Raw genomic sequence first — 19,138 nt, 5'->3', positions numbered from 1 at the left:
TTCCCACTGAAAGGTCACTAGTAGGTGTGTGCTTAAGACCAGCAGGTACAATCAGCCGGCTTGTTTGTGCAGCCATATGTGCTGTGCAGTTGCACGTGTAATGAACAGGTTTTAAAATTAGCATGGCATAATACCGCAGATTGCGCAGGCCGCCCTCGAGGTTAAGAGAGGAAATTTGTTCAACCAGATGTCTCAAGTCCCAGGTGCTGCACTGTCTGCTCCTGTGAGCGGCTCCAACAATGAGGAGGTGAGGTAATCCCTCAGAAGGAGATGACACAGCCTGAGTAGAGGTACAACTCAAGAATGAGAGCACTGAAGTGCATTACTTTTGTCTAAATCACAAAAAAAACCACCGCAGCGATTTAGCACCCTCTCGGTGGACAGTTGCTCTCCTGGTGCCTGAATCATTTGTGCATCGCGGCCGAGAAGCAGAGCAGCTTCTGCGATCGGTATGAAACCTGAATCGTTAAATATTCACAACCATAAACATATGACATCAGATGACCACAAAGGCGTGCAGCAACAAAGACTTGGTTGTCTTAATTTCAATATATTTCACAAGAGCTGAGAGACATGGGGCTGTTTACCTGGATCAATGTATATTAAGGTTTTAAAAAGTTTCAGTTTCAAAATCTGTCTAATTTTCTTTCTTACTTTGGTTTTAAGCACTTTAAACAGATTGCCAGAGCAGTTGGTGAAAATGTCGAAATGAGAAAAAGTCTATGATTGTTTCGTTTACAAGCTGAAAACGGAAGGAGTTCTTAGTTTTGGTGAATTTAATAAATTCAGATTTTTCAGTATCTGACCTGCTAATGACCGCAAAGTTAGTTGAACCAATCTAACAACTAAGAGCCCTAAAGACTTTCTGCCAATAAACATAATAATTTAGTGATTTCTTCATTGACTGTGAAATTCACATCTACAACCTCTATTAAAGTCCAACAGCATAAAAAAACAAACAATATAACCAAAAATCACAAATGGCATGCCAGGCCTTAAAAGGAAAACAGACAAACAAATTGGAGCAGATCGGAAGATGCTGGATCAGTTTAAATACCTTTACATTGGCCGTGCTGATATGCTACATAGTAATTTCTAATAAAATGCATCGCAGAAGTAAATATCTGTGGAGAATAATAAAAGTCCAGGCATTTCGGAGTAATGGAAGCTGTGACTTATTGAAAACAGATTTGTTTGGCAGCATCAAGAGACCAAGTCAACAGCGCAATCAACATTTACAGAATCATCACTGCACTCCTGATGGATGAAGCATGCACGTTACAACACAACTGGGAAGCTGCGTGTGTTTTTTGTTGCATGCATTTAGTGCTTAAGAGTCCAACAGACTTGTGCTGGATGTGATGCAGAGCTCGGAGCAGCACTGCGGGGTTCACTGCTGCCTGTTGAGGAACTCACAAACCCGGCCATGCTGCTAACTTTACCCGCAGACTAAAACAAGACACGAACAGAGTCTGGTTCCGTCTTAAATAAAACAAAAAAATGAATCGTTACCTATCACATTGGTGTTGGTTGTGCTGGTCCCGCTGAAGTACGAAGGTAAAAACTTGAATAAACGAGCCTCTACTGAACTCCTCTGCAGTGGGAATCCTCTCCGAGACTCGGCACTAATGTCAGCCCGGTGCGTCACATTAAAGCCACAGTTGGTTGCAGGAAAAACACACAAAGATGGAGTAATTACAAAAACATGAACCCCTTTTTGTGAAAGAAGTCCCCGGCAGACAGACAGACAGACAGACAGACAGACAGACAGACACCTCCCACCCCGCAGAGATGCCAAGTTCGCTCACCGATGTAGTGGCGGCTCTGGTACTACTTTACTGTCTGTCTCTCTGTTGGGGTTGTCTGCGTTCGGGTCCGGACTAAAAAGATAACCGCTTCACTCAAATGTGCAAAACCGCCATCTGCGTGGAAGTCCGGTCCGCTTCTGCAACCGCCGTTTTGCCCCTCAAGGCGCGAGTGACGCGGTAAATCCGCGGTGATGAAGCGACATTCCCCGTTTAAAGCGGCGGCTCGGTCTGCTTCGGGGTCCTCTCCAGCGATGACTCGTCAAGGCGAAGGCTGGGCTTTCGCACAGCGGCGACGCGTCAAGTTCCGGCCGTTGCACGCGTAAGGTAGCGGAAACGCGTCTGCCTTTCAAAATAAAACGGCATAATTTTGAAACAGAATCCCGTTGCACTGGAGAAGAGATGCAGCAATTTAAAAAAAAAACAAATGTAGTTGTTGACACCTTAAAAATAAAAGAAAAATGTAAGCATTACGTGTCAGACATGCACTGAATAGAGGTAAATATTCTCCTATGTACCAAGATAAAGTGACTGACTAAAGAAAGTCCTACTATCATTAAGTCTTTATTTATTTGTTTGTTTGTTTATTTAATATATTACTGGATGTGTCTGTGCTTTCTAAATAAAAATAATACATAACTTCAACAAAGATGACAAGTTTATGGTTTGACATAAGTCATGTCGTGGACACACACACACGCACACGCACACACACACACACACACACACACACACACACACACACACACACACACACACACACACACACACACACACACACACACACACACACACACACACAAAAGCCTAAGAAGGGGCTCTGACCCAAGAAAAGGAACAAAATAAAATGTAAAAGACGTCAAGGGCTTCCTAGATTTTTACAGTACCAAAAACAAAAAACTCTCCTGAAATAGAATAAGAAATGTTTTATTTTCCATACAAAGAAATATGGTCTGATTGAATTGAGTAGAAATAACTCCTAACCATGCTCTAGTCACGTCCAAGATCTCCATAAGATAAACACATAATAAATTTAATAAAATAAAAACCTTAATTTAATTTTTTAAATCATAAAAATCTTAAAATAGCAATAATAAATTCTTACGGAAGAGGATTAGGGTCACTGAAAAAAAAAAATTTCAGTGGCCCAGAAAAAAAATAAAATAAAAATTCAGTGACCCAATTCTACCTGTAAACTAGTATTACTACAAAAATCTAATTACTTATGTAAACAGTAGACACTAACAACAGAAAATATCCCTTTATAAAAACTGCTGGAAGGGTTTATGCAAAGTGAATGAAACGCTGCTAGTAATAGAAGTTTAATTTTGAAAGTCCAAAGCGGAAGTAGTGTTGACATTTTGAGATCAATGACCTTTAGTCAACAGCGCCAGTTGGGACCCAAATATGCCGTTTTGTTGTGTCAGATTCCAATTTTTATTGAATTTAATCACAATGCACTTTCTTCTGACAGTTGTTGACTTTATTTTTTTAATTGCTTTGTTGTTTTGTTTTGTTATTTTTGCAGGTATTAAAAAAGTGTGTAGCTTTCAAAAACAGCACAATTTGTCAGCGGCCCTGACATTTTAGCATTCGTATTCATTGCCATTTAACGAAAGATGACTTCAAATAATTTTTTAGCTTAATGTCTTGGAAAATGTTGGGATTTCTCTCTATTTCTCGCATTTTGTCCTGGTTCAACTTGGAGGTGAAGAAAAGTAAGGTAAAAATAAAAGTAAGAAAACCCCCCAGTCCTTAGGTTTGTAATAATCCAGTTATGATGTTGAAAATGTGATATTAGACAGTGCAATCTATCACAGCTTTGAGTAAGGAAAGACCCAAACTGGGCCCGGACCTTGTTCTGCTGGGTTTTCGCATAAAGGACTAACTGAGAGTGTTTGAGTGTGGAACAAATCATTCTGTCCGCTCCTGCATCTGAACCTGTGAAGCGAGAGCGACGTGTGCAGTTTGTGTGAGATGGCTGCTTGGTGTTCCTTTTCCTTCTCCAGGCTCACATGCTGTACATCCTGCACCTTCCTTTAGGCACTGACGCTGCACTGTGTGGGATTGCTCAACAGCGGAAAAGCATGTTTTGACTGAAACAAACTAGGAATTCTATACAATGGATCTATGGAATGTAGGTCTACGTATAATATTTACTATAACTTCATAATGCAAGAGTGTCCATAAGTCGTGCTTTGCCGTCTTACAGTCTTGTTATCTGTGGTTTACTTAACAAATTTCAGATAAAATAAAACAATGATTTTAAATCAAACTCAATGTGAGTTTAACATCTTGAACTATTGACCTTACAGCATGGCGAAACTTTACTGTTTCTCTTTACTCAGTTCACTTGTGATTGACCCCAAAAACTGCAGCCATTAACTTATAGAACCGGATCATAAATCTCTCAATAAAACCTAATACAGGAGGAACATTTATTTATTTGTTTATTTTTTTAAAACAGTCTATCTAACAAATCTGCTCCGTTTTCATGAAAGCAACCTTTTACAGGCATTCTAAAGATCAGATTGTTGATCACTTCACAATACTGGTAAAAGTTTTAAATTAGCAAACTCTTCAGTGTTGGTATCATTGGTTCTCACTGCTGCGTTTGACACAACTCAAATGGAAAGAAACGGTGACCGCTGGAGATAGAAGTGTGTTTAGAGAATGGGTGTTTACAACTAAACTTGTGTGACTTGCCTTTATACTTACTTTCTGCAAGCTGCACTTCTGCTAGAACAAAAGCTACCTATAAAACTTGACTTGATCACCTATAAAGCACCAGAGGTTTGCCCTTAAAAAGTCGAGTGAAAACGAGTATATATGAAAAGCCTGCAGTTTGTTGGTAATTTCAGCAAAACAAACAGCATTCCTTGGACGTACTGTATCTATAAACATGTTAGCTGCTCTCTTTGTCCTTATCTATTAAGCTGACTGGCCAACTTCTATTTTACCTTCACAGCACAAACACGATGCTCATGTCATGTAGTGCTGATCCTAGAGGGCAGATCGTACCTCTATAGTAGGCAAAGTCACAACCTTGCACCACTTGTTTGAAGAGGTTACGTCCACAAATGCGTTTTTTTTTTAATGTACAATGATTCTCAGAACATCGTCGTCACCATGGCATTTTTTCAGGTGTCAGCACAGCCTGCAGTCTCATGAACGTGACATTTCATGTTAAGCATAAAACATGTTGAAAACAATTCTTGTTTGGACCTTGTTTATCCAACGACTTTGAGGAAATAGCTTTAAATCAACCAATATAACTTTTATACATTTCAGTTTGTGTGATCGAACTAAACCAGACGTTTAGGTTTCAGACCCAGAATCCTGTTGAGTTTGAAAAAGTCCGTACATCAGCAATGCCCTCCATTAGTGGAAGATGAGAGTCATTTTTGTTTAGGAGTAATACGATCATCAACTGAGGCGGCACCCAAACTAATGAGGATGTACAAAATACACTGTGCATGGAGTCAGAGGTAGATCTATAAAGTCATTAGCCAGACATGGCTTTGAGCTGACCTGCATAAAACAGCTACACCACTGCATCCTGCTCCTCACCAACGTTTTAGAAACCAGCTGGACATGCAGGCAACTGGAATCCTTCTGCTCATCCAGTTAAACAGTAGGTCTACCGCATAATCAGCATCTGCTTGTCCTGGTTCTGCTTCCTCACCTTTAAATGCAGCAATAAAAGTGATAGTGGTAGAAACAGCAGCTGGCTACTGTGGAGCACGAACGCAGGTTGTTTGTGGGTCAGGAAATTGTGTTGATTTCTTTGTCAAATTCTCTTAGAAGACGATACTACATAATCAAAATCCTTTGATTAATAAAATAAAATAAAATAACATTTGTATTATACATGAAACGGCAAGTACATTTTGTAACAGAGCACCTAGTGGTACTTTCGTATTGTTTGGTTGATGTGGGGGCTTGATTACGGAAGGTAAAAGGTTAAAGTAAAGTTACAGAAGTGTAAATAATTAGGCACAGGAAAGAACGCAATCATATAATTTATCTCACAGCATTTCCTGGAGCAACTAGCTAATTCTAGTTTACACAATGTGCACAATATTAACTGTGAATTTAGCAAAAAAAAAAGCTAAAGACCTGAGTAAATCTTCTGCTGAGTTAGGATGCTGTTCTCTAACCTACACAAGTGTCTGGCACTTTCTGCTCTAAAGACTGCATAAGGTCATTTTAGTCTGAATAACCAGATAACATGATGGACCGAGTGAAAAGCAACATCAAGGTCAGCAGCATAACATTTAAGGCAGAGACGGATAACCACACAAACTCACGTAAGATTACCAAAACAGCTAACCTCCCTCGTGAAATATTTAGGCGACAGATTTATTTTTACGGTGAACTTCACCATCCATGAGATGTTCCGAAACAAAGATCCTCTCTGCTTTGGCAATAATTACCGAATGTTGAGGTTTCCTTCTGCCAAGCAGAGCAGAACGCATCGCTCTGCAGTTCTGAAATACGGTTTTGCTGACTCAGTGGTAACAGAAGCAGCCCATTCCTTCTGTTTGATTTTTTTTTTTTTACGCAACCAGAAAACATTTCCAAGAGCTGAATAGTAAGATTGGGATTGCAATACTTGAGTTCCCAATTCTGCCATTCAAGAAATGTACAATTCTTTGATGGCTTTGCATGTAGCCAAGAGGTTTATATGTTCAAGCAAGTCTAGTTTAGTAGATATTTCTCAACGCTGATCTTTTCGTCTGAAAGATAATCGACTTAGTGGGCGTTCACTTACGTCAAACACACCGCCGTCAAAGCTTCAATCAGTTCGGCCTCAAAAAGGTTGGTTTCTCATCTCTTGGAGAATATTGTGAACAATTAATGAGTTGGCAAAAAGTTGTTATTTTTTCAAATAGTTTTATTTTCTTTTGAAACAGTGCCAGAGAACATAATCTAGAGCTTTTTTTGTAGAAGTATTCTTACCACTTAATCATCTTTACACTTTGTCATGGTGCAACAGCAGACTTGAACATCGTCACCTTTACTGGATTTCTTAGGACTTTTTTTCAACAATTGATTTCTTCTTGCCACTCTTTCACAGAAAGCTAGATTTGTGGACTGCACTTCTAAGCTGTAGAAATACGCAGCTCCTCCACAGACACCACTTTATCTGTGGAGGAGATGAAAAAGTAACAGGGACTTTTATTTTTTTTATTTTTTTTACAATTACATGGCAGAGTTTTCAGATTTGTATCAGCAAAAGTATTTGGAAATCACTTGTATGTCCGTTTATCACCAGACTCCCAATAAAACTCATTAGATTTTGTGTTTGTAATGTAACAAAACACTCAAGGTGTACGAAAACCTTTGCAAAACACTTGTAACCTGATGCCAAAACGATGCACCTTGCCTTTGGTGTAATGCTTTTTCTTTAATAGGTGAGAGGAAAGAAACCAAATTAAGATTGCATGAAGAAGTTGTTCAGAACATATATATTTTTATTTCAAATACATGTACATTTCCTTTGTCTGGTAAAGATATATCAGGCTCATTTGCATTTGGGAGGGTGCCGTGTAGCACAATGCAACACAATGCACATGCACGACTGTTTCTTCCGCACCTTTTCCTGAGATTCAATCAATCAATCAATCAATCAATCAATCAATCAATCAATCAATCAATCAATCAATCAATCAATCAATCAATCAATCAATCAATCAATCAATCAATCAATCAATCAATCAAATTTTATTTGTATAGCACATTTCAGCTGCAAGGCATTTCAAAGTGCTTTACATCATTACAAACACAGAAACACAAAGCAACATAGAATCAACAATCAAAACACGACATTAAGTCAAGTTCCATCAATAAGTTTGTAATTGATTACATTTCAAATACAATCCTAAACAGGTGGGTTTTTAGTTGAGATTTAAAAGAAGTCAGTGTTTCAGCTGTGAAGTGAGGTTAAAGGTTTCTGTCAGAAACACAACATCGATATTATGCTCAGTGATGAAATCATTAATTAATAGAGCTTTAGCACAGAGATATCTGGTATTTAAAAGAGTTTAAGTGACTTGGAGGCCAAGAAATCTTCAGTCTGAGGTTCCTTTAGGCAGGGGAACAGTCTGATGTTTGAATTAGGTCCCCTGTATTTTACGTTTCTGTTTCTTGTAAATTTTCTTGTAGTGATCCGGACAGGTAATGTCCTGTTCTGCAGTGCCGGGGGGTCAGACACATTCTGGAGCAAGAAGGGTGTAAAGATAAAGTCTGGACCCCGGCCTCAGACCTCAGAAACGCAGAGTGATGGATCCTCTGGGACGTTAGAGTCAGGTGGCTTATATGAAGTGAGGTCTGCTACGTGAGCGCTAAGGAGCGACGTCCCAAGTACAACCTGTTGATTCATTCCATCTGTAAATTTAAGAAACTCCGGTCCAGAAGACATTTCTTCATGTGTATCTTGTGAATCCTGTGAATGAGTGGGTGAGCAGAGAGGGAGGGGAGGAGGAAGGGAACCAGTCGCTCCGTCTTCAGTCGATGTATCAGGTCGTTTTTGTTCCTGATAAGCCGAGTGTTTCTTCCTAGTCAGAAATCCTTGAGCCTGTTCTTCTGAAGCGATGATCACGTTGCTGTCCTTGTTGATAAAATGAAAAAGATTTGCAGTGAGTAGCTTTATCCCATGTTTATTAAGATTGCGTCCGCTTCTTCCAAAAAGGTGAAAGCGCTGCCAATAGATCCAGAGGTTATCGATGAAGGTCACTGAGCTGGCAGAGCAGCTTTTAATCAGCCATTTGTTTATCATGTCCAGCCTGGAGTGTTTTTCGTTTCCCCATTGAGGTGATGGAATTGGACCACTGAGAAATAACTTCATTTTTAACTTTCCCATAGTGTTCAGAAGAATATTAAAGCCCTTTTTCGGAATCTCAGATTCAAAGGGTTTTCTGTGTCGTAATTTGCCTACATGCACATTCAGGAAATGTACACACACATTGCATGTGGCTTTTCAGCTCGCAAACGGCACAAAAGCCACACAAAGACACAAACGTGCAAAAGAGGAAGCTTGAGTGAGAGAGAGAGCTCAGAATATATCAGCGGGAAATATGCAAAGAAAGGGTGCCAATATTGCAGTGCATGTGTGTGCATGTTTGTATTTATATGTGCTCTTCTGCTTCTCTTTGTAAATACGCAATCAGGTGATTTTTTATTTTTTTCCTCCTCAACCCCTCGGCTGCTGTCAGTCAGCTGCAGATGGATGAGTTTCATAAGATAAAATGACACGTTCATAGATAATTGTGAGCTTTTCCTTCAGTAGATTTGCAATTTTGCTAAAGGTGATGATATCATCCTAGCAGATTTTATGTTAAACATTCTTGTTTGGCTCCATAATTCCTGCAGGAGAACAAACAGCCAGTCGTGTTACCTCATTTATAAATGTCAGTGAGAATGAATCCGATTTGACGAGTTATGGCAAGTTGGGGAACTTGTCAAAACTCAGCTCAGGTTGTCAAATTTAGCTTCTAGGACTTTGTGCAGGCCATGCAGGAAGTCCTTCTGCTAAAATGCACAGAGGAACTTCTGTGTGTACTGCATTGTCGTGTCTTTCTCCTTTGACTTCTGCCTCACTTTTACTTTCAGAGTTACAACCAGTCTTTTTTTATGTGCTGCACTGTTGAAGGTGTGGACATTATGCAGCAGAAATCAGCTCCCATATTTTTGGGCATTTAATGCATAAATTACAGAAGTTTACATGCACTCATCACTGTACGGAGGTCATGACGTCACAACACATGTAGCGTTCATGTCATGTCAATAGCTGTGGATTTGACATGATGTTGAACAATTTGGCTGTATTAAGAAATCTCAAATAATCACAATCATGGCTAATGTGAACAGACGTAACCCTCTGACCTGAATCACGTCGTCCATATTTGTTTTGCTTTTACTATTATTCCACCATTCGTTATTTCCTGGTTATTCCCAAAGCTGCTATTCGGCGTCATGACAGCTGCGACTAATCAGAAATTAGTTATGGGGCACAGGAGAGAAATCTGGTTCACCTTCTTTGAAAACGCAGTCATTTAAGATTCGATCCCTGGATGCTGCAAGCATCTGTTTAGAAACAAACACCAGAAGACAACTTTCATCCTCAGCTCCGCTCACATGCATGAGCAAAGGGAAGGTTCTGCAGCTCAGCTCCACAGTGATGGAGTGCAGCTATTAACGCCACTTTAGCACAGGAAGTTGAAAGCATGATTAATACGTTTCCTTTTTGGTTTGTATATATCCACTGCGCTCAAAGCTAAACCTACTTTAGCTATGACTCCCATACAGCGAGATGTCTTCTTACAGGTCGAAGGACGTGGGTGTAAAAAAGATCTTGTGTTGCAACTATGAACCTGTCACTTCCCTCCTCAGTGACTCTGCATTCAGCCTCAACTACTCTTGTTCTCTCTTTGCTTTCTTTCGGTCTGCTTTTATGTGTTTCTTTTTTTCTTGCCTCAAGTCAAAACCTTCCAAGCAAATCAGATTTCTGACTGCAGCTTTTACCCGGTCTGTGCAGCCTCATGACGTGTTTTGAGTTTGAGCAGCTGGCTTTTTTTCTTTTTCAATCAGCACAATGTGACTGTGCAGTACAATCTCCTACCAGACAGTGACACTAAAGAGTCCAGTCTGTCTGTATTTAGAGTCCAGCTCAGCAGATTGCACCTGATATCACCACAAAGCCGCACTCTCCACATGCCTCTCCTCCTCTCTGTGATTAAATGCGTCTCCCTGCAGGCTGGTGAAAAAGCTCAATGTTTCCCCGCAAAGGTTCTCACTTGCAGTTAGAACAGTCTAAATTAGAAGGCAATTAACATGAATAAGGCCCCTGTCCCCGGAGACCGAGGAGTAGATTAAATATGAGGTTGCGTTTGGTTTTTTTTTTGTGCTAAAGTAATTTAAAGGGCAGGCATGCCTTGCTAGGCAGAGGAGAATAGAAGAGATTAGATGATCATAACTACAGTAAAAGTGAAGTCAATCAGCTCTTACTTTGACCTTTTATCTATTCGTTACACTCAGATTTTCCTAAGCTGGGTGTAACTATTCCGACGCATTGATTCGCTTTCAAGTGATAGAAAATTATTTAAAGTCATTGAGGTTGAGTTTTTAAGGGGTGTGTGATGTTGGCTGTGGTTTGAAACGAGCTAGCAGTGAAGGAAACTCATTTAACTGTGTTGAAATGCCAAATAGAAAAGATTTTAAGGTACAAGACAACACAGTTTATATATATATATATGTACCATAATCCCTCTGCAACTCACACCTGATAAAAATTTTTAATTGATCACTAAATTACCATGTGATTGAAGTTGCTGTGGAAATCTACTACTCTACTTACCATCTAACTTCCTTTCTCCGCCGTGTCTCACCCGGTGGGCTTTGTTGTTGCTTCCTTAGTTATAGGCTGTGTCCTTTGAGTCTTCGTCTCCTTCAAGTGTGTTCTCACAGATGGTCCCTGGGAAAATCTCAGAGATCACCTTCCTGCTCCTCTCGCTTGACCCTCTGCTCAATATCTCAAGAAACTCAGACCTACCCCTGAAGCCGCCTGCCATCCGCCGAGTCTTTTGGCTCACCTTGTGTTTTCCACTACAAAATGACACAGATTGCGTAATTCAAGGCTGCAAATGAGGTATAATCAATTTTATTATTTAAACATACTTCATTGTTATGAAAAGGTCTCTGTAGCTCCGCAGTAACTCTGGAGGATCTACACCCATCCACACCTCAATTGGCATTTAAGAAATGGTGTGCTCTTGCCTTTAACAGAAATGTAGCAGTGAGAGAGCGTTGCAGTTTGCAGCATGCAAACATGTCGAAGAAGAGGCTGTGGCCAGATGAGAAAACAAAAATTTGTGCAACTCCTAGTCCAGGACTCACATGCTCTGCAAATTTCGCAGTCCGTACCCGCCCACATACGTCCGCCAGGGGTCTCTAAGAATGTCTGCATACAGATTAAATTATGATTGAATGTGCTGACAGGGACAATGATAACCTCAGTTATTCAGGGCGGTGCCAAACACACAGCAGTTAAGAGACACGGAACGGCCAGCTCTTGAGAAAAGAAAGAATGACAACAACAAAGCTTGTTGTATGGCTATTTTCCAAGAGTGGATCATTCACTCATTCACCAAAATCCAATTAGAGAATCTGTAACAAAGGTGAATTTCACAAACGCTCTCCGTCCAGTCTGAAGGAACTTGAGCTCTTTTGGAAAGAAGAAAAGGCAAAAAAGCTGGAAGAAACAGAAAGTAGAAGACCTGCAACATCAACTGGAGCAGTAGGAGGTCCTACGAAGCGACGTGCGTCCCACACTTTTCAGGTTTTTTTATTTGTAATAAAATATTTAAAAGCCTTTGCCTTCCAGTTCCCGATCATGTACTAATAATGATAAAGTGTTATTCTATGTTGGAGTCGTTTTTTCCACAATGGAAATGTTTTAAGAACGTCCAAATCAAGCATCAAGAGTGCTTATTAAACGTTCACATCTGTCACCGTGTGATTCACGTCGTCTCAGACCTGAATCACACGGTTGATAACCTGGTCTAACATCCTGAATCACTTCATCTGCAGCCAGCGCACGTTCACTGATGTCTTCTCTTTTTAAAGTGGAGCAGCTGGTCTTCACCTGAGAGAGCGCAGTAGATCCAGGGCAGGGACACCGGCGGTGTTACATTGTTGACCCATTTCAGACAATGGGAGTTCTGGTTTATCAAGTGTGTCAGAACATCTGTGGGGGTTTTTTCCGATGATTTCCTTTGAAAGGAACCTATTAAATTTTGTGTGGCACAAATAATGGAGGCGAAATCATTTTACAGTAAACAGTGTAGAACTGGACTGAACAAAACTTGACATGGTGACGAAGATAAAACAGTTAAAATGAGTTTCATAATTCTGGACTGTGAACCATAACAATGGAGTTCTTGCTAAATTAGCTTTTTCTATTATACCAAAATTCCCAGAACTCCACAGCATGATTTAACTTTAACTGACTGAAAAACAAAGTATTTTATCATTTAAATGTTTCTTTTATTTGGGGCTAAACACCTCAATATGACTTTGTGCCACTGAGAAATAGCTAAAGTTTTCAACTACGGTACTTTCAACTACCAATTTTAATTTGCAAATATACCTTAATATGCACAGTGGATCCAGTCTCAACGCTACTAAAAAGGCTAATATTTAGTCTTTGTCTCAACTTTTGAGCATTCAGCCAAACACCAAGGAAAATGAATGGTGCTCCCGGATACGATTATTATATGATGAATGATCGAGACTTTTACATTTTTTAAAAAGCAGGACCAAGTTTGAGAAGACAAAACACACCATCAGCTATGAGAATTATGTCCCTCCCTTTGATAAGAATAAAACTACATAACATGAGTAATAATGTAAACTTTTGTTGATTCTACGATGACTTGCAGATGTAGGCATTTAGCCCTTTGCGCTTTTTCACACTTTCCTACAACACAACCACAAACTTCATTATTTTTTGTTGACATTTTATGTATGTAAAAGAGCAACACAAATTGTAATAAAAAATTTTAAAAAATCAAGCGTGTCTAACTGGTCCTTGAGGATATCTATTTACTAAACAAAGTCAATCTGTAAGTAATTTAACCTCATGAATCAGCTGTTCCCCGAAGGCCTGGGAGATTTATTATGCATCTCTGGTGAACGAACAGCATCATGGAGCACAGCAGCCGGGTCAGTGAGAAGGCTGAGCTGAAGTTTGAAGCAGGGTTAAGTTACACGGCCGTTGAAGACGGCATTTGTACTTTGGACGTTGTGGGCAGGAGTTCAGTCCTGCTGATTAATTCAGGATCTACATAAAGCTCGTCAGCAGAGGAAAGCATCAGGCTCTAAAGATGTCCTGATGGACAGATGTGCCAAATTTGGACGCAGTGAACCAACACCAGCAGCTGACCTGCCTCCCCAAATCCTTGACTGGAAACTTCACACTGCAGCTCAAGCAGTTTGGATCTCAGTTTAATTTCCTATTCTATTCAGTTTGTCTAGGTAGTACAAATTCGCAAAATATGGCCTCTCAAGATACTTTACAGAAAAAAAATAAAATAAAAAATCACCCCATTTACATACAGAAACAATCAACTTAAACATGTTTCTGTTCTGATCCAAACACTGTTTGTGAACGGCTCCCTCTGTGTGTTTCTGCATCCATAACGGTTTTCTCTCAGGTGAGACTGAAGCGAAGGTTTGTTTTTAGCTGGATCTTTGCCTACAAAATGAACCTTTAAAAAGCAAAGTTAGATATTTGTGCTAAGTTTGTTAGAAACCTACAAGATCTGCACACTTCTTATATAGTACTTTTATTGCGATCAATCAATGAACAGACCAGATGGAAATAAAAACAAACGTTCAGAAGGAAAAGAAATTGAAACTATCAATTTTTAGTTTAAAAAGAAACAAATATATAGTGTCTCTGTTTGCTGTATTTTAAAGATTTTATTTCACTTAGATGGTGAGCAAATAGGTCATGAACTACTTATGTTAGTCTTACATTGTGCTTATACCCTTAAATGTACATCAGCAACAGCATTGCACTGCTTGTTTTGCATTATATGACTATATATATAATTGGAACAATGATGTATTTAAGCAAACTGCTTTCATGCTGAAAGTTTTAAGTCACTGTGGAAGCTTTAGGGAACTCTAAACTAGAAAAAAAGAATTACGCCACCTTTCCGCCCAGGCGAAAGATAAAAGCGCACGAGCACCTGTTGCTCTGTCAGGAACACGGACTATCGCTTTGATCTGTTACGCTCTCATCCCGGGTCGCCTGCTGTACGTACATAGTACGTCTATATTTGTACATGAGTGTGGGCAAGACTTTGGAGGCTTGTTTTGATCTGCTGGTGCACGGCTGCTGTTATCAGCTGCCATCAGGAGCCGAGATGTACAACTTTGCTCTGTTAACTTTGAAGTGGCTTCCTGGTAGAGCCTGCATGCATGTGTTTGTGTGTGTCCTTGAATTTAGAAATAATCAGCTTCTACATTTTTACAGTGTGACTGGAATAAAGTTAAGACAAGGAAATATGTGTTTCTGTCATTGCTAATGAGCTCTTTGGTGCATAAAGGCCTCTTTATAGGAGGAGAGACTGGTAGTGTCTAGCAGAGAGTGCATTTGTACATGCATGTGAGTGTGACAAAGAGGTAGAAAGTGAGAGGTCAGCGCTGCCTGGCACTCAGCTGCTGAAGCCTTGTCTTTGTGTGGAACAGAAAGAGCCACTGAACAAATGACACAAAGACAACTAAGCAGGCTGACAAAAGACAGAGTCTGCAAACAGATGTTGCCTCAGCTGATTCCTGGGAATCATTCAAAACCAGTACAAAACCGTTTTAAACACCAGTTCGCTTCCAGAGAAGCACTGCTGCTAACACTGAAAGACAGGTTTAGCGTCATGAAATATGCTAACTGCTAGCTATTAAGTTCCTTTTACAACCACACGGCACAAAAAGTGTTTGTTTTACAACAGTGAGAGATTTTTTTTCGTTTTGGTGTTATAAAACATGGGTCAAATACATAAAGAACGTCAACAGCTGAAATTTATCATTTCTTGTTTGGACTTGTCACTATTCTTAGGTACAACGTTTTGCAAATAAAAAAAGGCCCCCAGGAAAAGCGATGCGACATGATGCATAAATTTGCAAACTAGGGTTTATGATTCAAGCTGAAGTCATATTCAGACACGTAGTTCCAATGCGGTTCCTAACTCTCGTCAGTTGCATCAATGGATGGATAGAGTGAGCATAAAGCATTTGCTGTCTGAACTGCTGAAAACATCGTTTAGTGAAGTCAGCACACACATAGCAGGAGTGACTTTTGGCAGTGTTTTTCTTCTCTACAAAACATTTTAACTATGGCAACCCAGACAAGCCAGTTTTATTTGAGTGGCACATTTTCAGCAACAATGTAATTCAAAGTGCTTTAGATGATTAGAAGGAAAATAAAAGTAACGGCAAAACGACGACAGATTGAAGGACAGACAAGAGTTTATGATGTTCCTCTTGTAATGAGAAGCCAAAAGTTTGCAGAATAAGTGAAAACTGCCCATGATTCCCCTGCCCTAGTTTTGTTTTTTAGTAGGTCACTAAATTACCAAGTCTTCTAGTCAAAGAAGTCAGAAAAGGCGTGTAGAAATGAGAAAATGTTGACAGCATCTTTAATGTATTGGAGGATTTCTCAATAACTAAACAGAATCTGTTCTCTCTCTTTGTAGTAGTCCGAGAAGTCAGAGACTGCGTTGAATCTGATTGTGCGTATCTGGATTTATTACTTCAAACCATGCAAATGTTAAGACTTGTATTTTGTGAGTATTTTTACATCGCTGGCGTATTGGCACGGCTGGTAAATGTGTGTGAAAAAATAAATCTCACACTCAAAATGTCCGAAAACCTTCAACATGAGTAAATTGTGTAGTGGACAATTTCACTATTAAGAAATAGTTTACTAAATAATCAGTGCAGCCTCTAACAACTCCTGAGAAATAAATGCAACTAAGCTGTTAATAGAATCAAAGAATGAATCATAATGATGATGATGGTGATGATGAATAATGTTTATGCCTGAAATACAAATGCAGTGATGCCGACATATGTAAAGAAAACCTCCAAAATAGAAAAAAGAGAAACTCATTAAAACAAGATAGTGGATAAATATTGAGGTTTCTTTATACCGCATCACCTGTTAGCTGTTGCATCGCATTAATGAGGGATGTCTATTCACAGGTTAGTGTTACCCAAGATTAAGCTTGCCGTGTTTCGTGGTTTACCTTGCTAAATTACATCTTTCTTCAAACATTCTTTAGCTGGTCCGATTGACAAACCTACAGTCGGTTTTTCTAACCTGCAATCGTCGACTTTTCCTCCACTATTATCAGATACGATTGATTTCTCCCACCGAGTCACAGTGGAGAGCACAGGTTATGTCCTCTTGGACTATTGAGTTTCGGTACCATTTCCCACGCAAATTGTTTACAAGGTTTTAAAAGCAGTTGGCATTTCAAGGAACCTTTAATTATCCTGCCGGTCTCCAGTTACTAGAAATGTCTCATATACTCGACTTGTATATTAATCACACCCAACTTATCTGAGCTTACCATTAACAGAACTCTTTTTAGAGATTTTTGTCATGCCCGCAGATGTTTTGAAGAAAGAAAGAAAGAAAAATACAATTTCTCTTGATGATTAACGCAACAGCACTTCACTTTGATGCTGTTCTCTCCACCACAGCTATGTATGAGATGATATGTTGATCACTTTCATGTTCACAAACTACATGAGTCACTTTTCTTAATGGATTCAAATGACTCTAGGGGAGAACGAGCGATAATTTTTCACAGCAAGCCCAGTCAAGTCAGTTTTATTCATATAGCTCACTGCCACGTTGAGAACTTTCTCTATTCTGGTGCTAAAGATCCTGCAAGGAATGTTCCATCAAAAAGTCTGGCTGTTGGAAGAGCAAGCAGGAGTCTTGAGTTCACACAGCGAAGAGATCCATGTTCTCAGCATGACTAAAACTGACGGTGGAGATGTAGAAACCTTCCATACGTTTAGGAAAGTTATGCAGATTTTGAATTTTAAATTTGTGTGGCGGTGCTATCAGACAGCATGGCCAAGAATGGAGAACAGAAAAGGCTAAGATACTGAGAGTGCAGTAAAGTCAGTCACCACTTCACATTCAAATGAAGCCCATCAAATCCAGTAGTACTCCACTGGCTTCAGAAAGCCGTGAAACTGTGAAGGAGTAGAGTATAGTTGCAGTAAGATGCACTCCTTCTGTAATGACATAATGAGTTTTGTTTCAGGAGAAACTTCATACCAGGAAACAGAAACCTGGGAAGATGGATGGAAGAACAAGAAGCAAACAAAAACAGAACCCAGGATTTCCCCAAAGACATGGTGAAGTACAAAGCTGTTGGTAAATAGATGTTCCTTTTGATCAGATGCCAAACTAATCAAAACGTCAGTATGTTAGTGTGCAGTATTTTACAGCGTTCATCAGTTTTTAGCTGGCAGCCAACAATGGGGAGCGCCATGGTTTGCTGCCATAAACCATGGCGCAGACTCTACCGTGCTTTCTGAATGCTTGTAAATATTAACAGTTCGTTCCAGAGAGGTGTGACTCTGCAAAACTCGCTGCCAGTTCCTCTGTAATTTGACACACCTCCACCATTTCTCTCGGTTTCTTACGAATAATTTCCTTTTAATAGGAAATTATTTATTTAATTATTATTAAATTAATAATAATTTAATTTTCCTTAAATACTCTTCAGTTAAAACTTTGGCAAAACACATTTGTGCATTTATCAGTTTAGATGTTAGGACCTAACTTGTGTTTTCTATTTGTTTACACAGTTGTAAACTGAAATTAATTTTATAGGCTTAAACTGTTCTTAATGAACTTTTGAATTTTATTTTCAAAATTTGTTTACATGTCAACAAAGCAGGAGCCAGATTTGTGCTTAGGTCATACATATGTTCGGTTCAAATGCTTTAAGCAAAGATTACCGTAATCCTCCTGAAAATGGTCATGAAAAAACTGAAAAAAAACCCTGAAGTTTGAAAGCTGGAAGCCTGCAGAGTAATTGCTTAACACCACACCAAAAGATTCGAAGCAAAACATACGGAAATATTGACATGCATAAGCAATCTAGAATCTGTGAATGCATTCCCTCTCAAACCTCAATCTTTCATCTTAGGTAAACCAAAACCTTTCCAAAGTAGCATTTATCCACCTGGCACAAACCAAACTGGGAGAGATAAGTAAACATGTTTACCAAATAAGTTAAGCTGTTCTGTCGACATCAGAATTTATAATTTGGAGGAGGATCTGTAAATGTCATCCTCCAAATACTGCTTTTTTTTTTCTTGGAACCAGAAAATACAGAGGTTTTTTCTAAATGAGCCGTCTTGTGCAAGCTTCTTCTAGGAACCGAAGTGAAATGCCTGTGGGTAGGAAAGTTTGTGTTTAACCACCAATGTAGAGATTAATTTAGTAACTTTCAGTCCAATAAAGTACGCATAAGTAAAAATCTATCACTGCCTTATGAACAGCCATCATGAAGCCTCAAAATCCTCAATAGACAGCAGGGAGAAGGAGAATGAAGCCACAAAATCAAAACCTTTGCTCAAGCAGCAGCAGCTCATCCTGCACGGACTTTCTGGAAGTTTAATCAGCTCAAAAGAAATGAAATTGCACGATGAGCCGCGTCTCATTATGAAAGAGAAACCTACAGCAGAATAACTACAATGAGCAGGTGGCCCAAGGTGAATACACAAGTCGCTCACAAATC

The 19,138-nt window shown here is 39.4% G+C and overlaps 1 protein-coding gene across 9 annotated transcripts in view; it reads right to left on the bottom strand.

The window, feature by feature from the left end:
* Positions 1-2,064, bottom strand: part of LOC102235775 (serine/threonine-protein kinase WNK1-like) — an 89,295-nt gene extending 87,231 nt beyond the window's left edge. For all 9 annotated transcript variants that reach the window (XM_023349963.1, XM_023349964.1, XM_023349967.1 and 6 more), the window contains exons 1-2: positions 1,809-2,064; positions 1,513-1,625 (exon numbers count right to left, since the gene is read on the bottom strand). The gene's annotated coding sequence lies outside the window, so the exon portion shown is untranslated. The remainder of the gene's footprint in view (positions 1-1,512; positions 1,626-1,808) is intronic.
* Between the last annotated feature and the right edge of the window lie 17,074 nt (positions 2,065-19,138).

The sequence above is a fragment of the Xiphophorus maculatus genome, chromosome 17 (assembly GCF_002775205.1).
Source record: "Xiphophorus maculatus strain JP 163 A chromosome 17, X_maculatus-5.0-male, whole genome shotgun sequence".
NCBI lineage: Eukaryota > Metazoa > Chordata > Actinopteri > Cyprinodontiformes > Poeciliidae > Xiphophorus > Xiphophorus maculatus.
The sequence above is the reverse complement of the archived record's forward strand: the minus strand, read 5'-3'. Positions and strand labels throughout refer to the sequence as shown.